The following is a 7,832-nucleotide window of genomic DNA, read 5'->3' on the forward strand; positions in this document are numbered from 1 at the left end:
TGTTTACATGAGCTGTTATCTAAACCGATCTGGTGTTTACATGAGCCGTTATCTAAACTGATCTGGTGTTTACATGAGACGTTATCTAAACCGATCTGGTGTTTACATGAGCCGTTATCTAAACCGATCTGGTGTTTACATGTGACGTTATCTAAACCGATCTGGTGTTTACATGAGCTGTTATCTAAACCGATCTGGTGTTTACATGAGCCGTTATCTAAACTGATCTGGTGTTTACATGAGACGTTATCTAAACCGATCTGGTGTTTACATGAGCCGTTATCTAAACCGATCTGGTGTTTACATGAGACGTTATCTAAACCGATCTGGTGTTCACATGAGCCGTTATCTAAACCGATCTGGGGTTTACATGAGACGTTATCTAAACCGATCTGGTGTTTACATGAGACGTTATCTAAACCGATCTGGTGTTTACATGTGCCGTTATCTAAACCGATCTGGGGTTTACATGAGACGTTATCTAAACCGATCTGGTGTTTACATGAGACGTTATCTAAACCGATCTGGTGTTTACATGAGACGTTATCTAAACCGATCTGGTGTGAACATGAGACGTTATCTAAACCGATCTGGGGTTTACATGAGCCGTTATCTAAACCGATCTGGGGTTTACACGAGACGTTATCTAAACCGATCTGGTGTTTACATGAGGCGTTATCTAAACCGATCTGGTGTTTACATGAGCCGTTATCTAAACCGATCTGGTGTTTACATGAGACGTTATCTAAACCGATCTGGTGTTTACATGAGACGTTATCTAAACCGATCTGGTGTTTACATGAGCCGTTATCTAAACCGATCTGGTGTTTACATGAGACGTTATCTAAACCGATCTGGTGTTTACATGAGACGTCATCTAAACCGATCTGGTGTTTACATGAGACGTTATCTAAACCGATCTGGTGTTTACATGAGCCGTTATCTAAACCGATCTGGTGTTTACATGAGACGTTATCTAAACCGATCTGGTGTTTACATGAGACGTTATCTAAACCGATCTGGTGTTTACATGAGCCGTTATCTAAACCGATCTGGTGTTTACATGAGACGTTATCTAAACCGATCTGGGGTTTACATGAGACGTTATCTAAACCGATCTGGTCTTTACGTGAGACGTTATCTAAACCGATCTGGTGTTTACGTGAGACGTTATCTAAACCGATCTGGTGTTTACATGAGACGTTATCTAAACCGATCTGGTGTTTACATGAGACGTTATCTAAACCGATCTGGTGTTTACATGAGACGTTATCTAAACCGATCTGGTGTTTACATGAGACGTTATCTAAACCGATCTGGTGTTTACATGAGACGTTATCTAAACCGATCTGGGGTTTACATGAGGCGTTATCTAAACCGATCTGGGGTTTACATGAGCCGTTATCTAAACCGATCTGGTGTTTACATGAGACGTTATCTAAACCGATCTGGTGTTTACATGAGACGTTATCTAAACCGATCTGGTGTTTACATGAGCCGTTATCTAAACCGATCTGGTGTTTACATGAGACGTTATCTAAACCGATCTGGTGTTTACATGAGACGTTATCTAAACCGATCTGGTGTTTACACGAGCCGTTATCTAAACCGATCTGGTGTTTACACGAGCCGTTATCTAAACCGATCTGGTGTTTACATGAGACGTTATCTAAACCGATCTGGTGTTTACATGAGACGTTATCTAAACCGATCTGGTGTTTACATGAGACGTTATCTAAACCGATCTGGTGTTTACACGAGACGTTATCTAAACCGATCTGGTGTTTACATGAGACGTTATCTAAACCGATCTGGTGTTTACATGAGACGTTATCTAAACCGATCTGGTGTTTACATGAGACGTTATCTAAACCGATCTGGTGTTTACATGAGACGTTATCTAAACCGATCTGGTGTTCACATGAGACGTTATCTAAACCGATCTGGTGTTTACGTGAGACGTTATCTAAACCGATCTGGTGTTTACATGAGACGTTATCTAAACCGATCTGGTGTTTACATGAGACGTTATCTAAACCGATCTGGTGTTTACATGAGCCGTTATCTAAACCGATCTGGTGTTTACATGAGACGTTATCTAAACCGATCTGGTGTTCACATGAGACGTTATCTATACCGATCTGGTGTTTACATGAGACGTTATCTAAACCGATCTGGTGTTTACATGAGACGTTATCTAAACCGATCTGGTGTTTACATGAGACGTCATCTAAACCGATCTGGTGTTTACATGAGACGTTATCTAAACCGATCTGGTGTTTACATGAGCCGTTATCTAAACCGATCTGGGGGTACATGAGACGTTATCTAAACCGATCTGGTGTTTACATGAGACGTTATCTAAACCGATCTGGTGTTCACATGAGACGTTATCTAAACCGATCTGGTGTTTACATGAGACGTTATCTAAACCGATCTGGTGTTTACATGAGACGTCATCTAAACCGATCTGGTGTTTACATGAGACGTTATCTAAACCGATCTGGTGTTCACATGAGACGTTATCTAAACCGATCTGGTGTTTACATGAGACGTTATCTAAACCGATCTGGTGTTTACATGAGACGTCATCTAAACCGATCTGGTGTTCACATGAGACGTTATCTAAACCGATCTGGTGTTTACATGAGCCGTTATCTAAACCGATCTGGTGTTTACATGAGGCGTTATCTAAACCGATCTGGGGTTTACATGAGCCGTTATCTAAACCGATCTGGTGTTTACATGAGACGTTATCTAAACCGATCTGGGGTTTACATGAGCCGTTATCTAAACCGATCTGGTGTTTACATGAGCCGTTATCTAAACCGATCTGGTGTTTACACGAGACGTTAACTAAACCGATCTGGTGTTTACACGAGACGTCATCTAAACCGATCTGGTGTTTACATGAGCCGTTATCTAAACCGATCTGGTGTTTACATGAGCCGTTATCTAAACCGATCTGGTGTTTTCATGAGACGTTATCTAAACCGATCTGGTGTTTACATGAGACGTTATCTAAACCGATCTGGTGTTTACATGAGACGTTATCTAAACCGATCTGGTGTTTACATGAGCCGTTATCTAAACCGATCTGGTGTTTTCATGAGACGTTATCTAAACCGATCTGGTGTTTACATGAGACGTTATCTAAACCGATCTGGTGTTTACATGAGACGTTATCTAAACCGATCTGGTGTTTACATGAGCCGTTATCTAAACCGATCTGGTGTTTACATGTGCCGTTATCTAAACCGATCTGGTGTTCACACGAGACGTTATCTAAACCGATCTGGTGTTAACATGAGACGTTATCTAAACCGATCTGGTGTTTACACAAGACGTTATCTAAACCGATCTGGTGTTTACATGAGACGTTATCTAAACCGATCTGGTGTTTACATAAGCCGTTATCTAAACCGATCTGGGGTTTACACGAGACGTTATCTAAACCGATCTGGTGTTTACACGAGACGTTATCTAAACCGATCTGGTGTTTACACGAGACGTTATCTAAACCGATCTGGTGTTTACACGAGCCGTTATCTAAACCGATCTGGTGTTTACACAAGACGTTATCTAAACCGATCTGGTGTTTACATGAGCCGTTATCTAAACCGATCTGGTGTTTACACGAGACGTTATCTAAACCGATCTGGTGTTTACATGAGACGTTATCTAAACCGGTCCTGTGTTTACATGAGCCGTTATCTAAACCGATCTGGTGTTTACATGAGACGTTATCTAAACCGATCTGGTGTTTACATGAGACGTTATCTAAACCGATCTGGTGTTTACATGAGACGTCATCTAAACCGATCTGGTGTTCACATGAGCCGTTATCTAAACCGATCTGGTGTTTACATGAGCCGTTATCTAAACCGATCTGGTGTTTACATGAGCCGTTATCTAAACCGATCTGGTGTTTACATGAGACGTTATCTAAACCGATCTGGTGTTCACATGAGACGTTATCTAAACCGATCTGGGGTTTACACGAGACGTTATCTAAACCGATCTGGGGTTTACATGAGACGTTATCTAAACCGATCTGGGGTTTACATGAGACGTTATCTAAACCGATCTGGTGTTTACATGAGCCGTTATCTAAACCGATCTGGGGTTTACATGAGAGTTTATCTAAACCGATCTGGTGTTTACATGAGACGTTATCTAAGCCGATCTGGTGTTTACATGAGACGTTATCTAAACCGATCTGGTGTTTACATGAGACGTTATCTAAACCGATCTGGTGTTTACATGAGACGTTATCTAAACCGATCTGGTGTTTACATGAGCCGTTATCTAAACCGATCTGGTGTTTACATGAGCCGTTATCTAAACCGATCTGGTGTTTACATGAGACGTTATCTAAACCGATCTGGTGTTCACATGAGACGTTATCTAAACCGATCTGGTGTTCACATGAGACGTTATCTAAACCGATCTGGTGTTTACATGAGACGTTATCTAAACCGATCTGGTGTTTACATGAGACGTTATCTAAACCGATCTGGTGTTTACATGAGACGTTATCTAAACCGATCTGGTGTTTACATGAGCCGTTATCTAAACCGATCTGGTGTTTACATGAGACGTTATCTAAACCGATCTGGTGTTTACGTGAGATGTGATGACTTTCACATGTGATGACTTTCAATCGCAATCATTTTGTGACCTGCAGTTTGTCTGCCGCATCAGAAATGTCTCCGCTGTTTTCTCCAGCAGCTGGAGTGTGTTAACTGTAGCCAGAGCAACTCTTAACGGCCACCAGGACTAATACAGTATTATAGAAGTTATTTATTTGCTGTAAAGTGTAATAATCATCTCAGGAAAAAAATCATTCTTCTGTCAGGCGCAGTTAAAGTAAAAACTGCCTGGGGCAATATACGCTGTGTCATTACTCCAACATTATCTTCATAACTTACCAAATAAAAAGTTTACCCCTCAGAAAAATTAACTTTCCTCTCTTGTCAACATGAGCGCGGCGCGCGCTGTCACGTCATGTAAGGACACACACTTAAAAGTAATCGGTCAGGTCGTTTACATGGTGAAAAATAGACTGTAAAAAAATGAATAAGGAGTATGGAAGAGATTCAAGCTGTGCCGCTTTTGCTGGTTATGTATCGGTTTACTAAAGAGGAAATTAACAACGACAGAAAAGAGCACTAATATGCAGATTCAGAAAGCATATTCAGAAAGCTTGTAAAGCTAGATTTAAAATGACAATGTATATTATCAGCTATTACGGACATTGCAACTGAGATGGCTGAGACGAACGCGCGCCATCAGACAGAGAGCAAGTGTAACTGGTCTGTTCTCTGTGTTGTGTTGTTGTTAATGAAGTACAGCACTCGCGATTTCACTGATCTTTTATCTGTCAAACATAGAAAGAAGCAGCCTCTTTGAGTGAGATTGCCCTTTTTCTTTCTATAAAATAAATGTGTTGTACATTTAATCACCATGTGCTCACTTCCATATATATAGACAAAAATATAACTCAAAAAGAGTAAAATGATCAAAATAATCACACAGAAATGTAAAATAACACTTTACACACAAGTTTGGGTGAAAATATAGATATGACAGCAATAATTGGGATAAAGATGAAAGAAGATTATCAGGAGAATTGACAGATACCCACCTCTCCCATGAGATTACAATATCAAAAGGGGAGAGGAGGGGGCAGAGCAGGAAGTTAAGGCATCTTGTGATCTCACAGCACTTAAAGGGGAAACACTCGTTTTCAACAGGTAACCACATAAGACATGTTAATGAACACATTTTGTGTTAATATTTCTTAACGGTACACATTTATCAGAGTAATTTCTATACCTGTTACACAAGACTGATATTTACTGAACGAGACTGAACCTCGCAAAAGACTTTTAAAAATGCCGAGTTGAAATAAAATGCTGCGTGAGCTCAACCAATCAGCATGTTCAGCGCACAAGTCCCGCCCTCGAAAGTTCCTGAACTTTGAAAAAGTACCACCTCGCGAGCAGGGCCGTTTGGAGGGGGAAATATTTACCCGGAACTTCATTTAGACCCTGGTTCCTGCGGTCTAAACACACCGAGAACCACCCAGAGTTCTTGTGGTCTAAACACACCGAGAACCACCCAGAGTTCCTGCGGTCTAAACACACCGAGAACCACCCAGAGTTCCTGCGGTCTAAACACACAGAGAACCACCCAGAGTTCCTGCGGTCTAAACACACCGAGTACCACCCAGAGTTCCTGCGGTCTAAACACACCGAGAACCACCCAGAGTTCCTGTGGTCTAAACACACCGAGAACCACCCAGAGTTCCTGTGGTCTAAACACACCGAGAACCACCCAGAGTTCCTGTGGTCTAAACACACCGAGAACCACCCAGAGTTCCTGTGGTCTAAACACACCGAGTACCACCCAGAGTTCCTTCGGTCTAAACACACCGAGTACCACCCAGAGTTCCTGTGGTCTAAACACACCGAGTACCACCCAGAGTTCTTGTGGTCTAAACACACCGAGAACCACCCAAAGTTCCTGCGGTCTAAACACACCGAGAACCACCCAGAGTTCCTGCGGTCTAAACACACCGAGTACCACCCAAAGTTCCTGCGGTCTAAACACACCGAGAACCACCCAGAGTTCCTGCGGTCTAAACACACCGAGAACCACCCAGAGTTCTTGTGGTCTAAACACACCGAGAACCACCCAAAGTTCCTGCGGTCTAAACACACCGAGAACCACCCAGAGTTCCTGCGGTCTAAACACACCGAGTACCACCCAAAGTTCCTGCGGTCTAAACACACAGAGTACCACCCAAAGTTCCTGCGGTCTAAACACACAGAGTACCACCCAAAGTTCCTGCGGTCTAAACACACAGAGTACCACCCAAAGTTCCTGTGGTGGAAACAGGGCTTTATAGATAAACAGATGTGTTTACCTGAGAGAAGAGAAGAGAGAACGATCAGTCCCAGCAGACACAGATCACACTTATCAGCCATTTTCTGTTTCTGGCAGTCTTTCTGTTCTTTATATAGTCACATCTCTTCCTTTATCATCATCAGCTCCTCCTGTGGTTTATTAACTTCCTCTGATCTGATCATCTGAGTGTTTAGTGCTGACTCTATGATACAGAAGCCTTTCACTGACTCTATATCTGTCAGTCACTAACACTACACTTCCCATCATTCCTCAGATCTGACCATCTGAGTGTTTAGTGCTGACTCTATGATACAGAAGCCTTTCACTGACTCTATATCTGTCAGTCACTAACACTACACTTCCCATCATTCCTCTGATCTGACCATCTGAGTGTTTAGTGCTGACTCTATGATACAGAAGCCTTTCACTGACTCTATATCTGTCACAGTCACTAACACTACACTTCCCATCATTCCTCTGATCTGACCATCTGAGTGTTTAGTGCTGACTCTATGATACAGAAGCCTTTCACTGACTCTATATCTGTCAGTTACTAACACTACACTTCCCATCATTCCTCTGATCTGACCATCTGAGTGTTTAGTGCTGACTCTATGATACAGAAGCCTTTCACTGACTCTATATCTGTCAGTCACTAACACTACACTTCCCATCATTCCTCTGATCTGACCATCTGAGTGTTTAGTGCTGACTCTATGATACAGAAGCCTTTCACTGACTCTATATCTGTCAGTCACTAACACTACACTTCCCATCATTCCTCTGATCTGACCATCTGAGTGTTTAGTGCTGTCTCTATGATACAGAAGCCTTTCACTGACTCTATATCTGTCAGTCACTAACACTACACTTCCCATCATTCCTCTGATCTGACCATCTGAGTGTTTAGTGCTGACTCT

The sequence above is a fragment of the Pseudorasbora parva genome, chromosome 2 (assembly GCF_024679245.1).
Source record: "Pseudorasbora parva isolate DD20220531a chromosome 2, ASM2467924v1, whole genome shotgun sequence".
In the NCBI taxonomy this organism is placed as follows: Eukaryota; Metazoa; Chordata; class Actinopteri; order Cypriniformes; family Gobionidae; genus Pseudorasbora; species Pseudorasbora parva.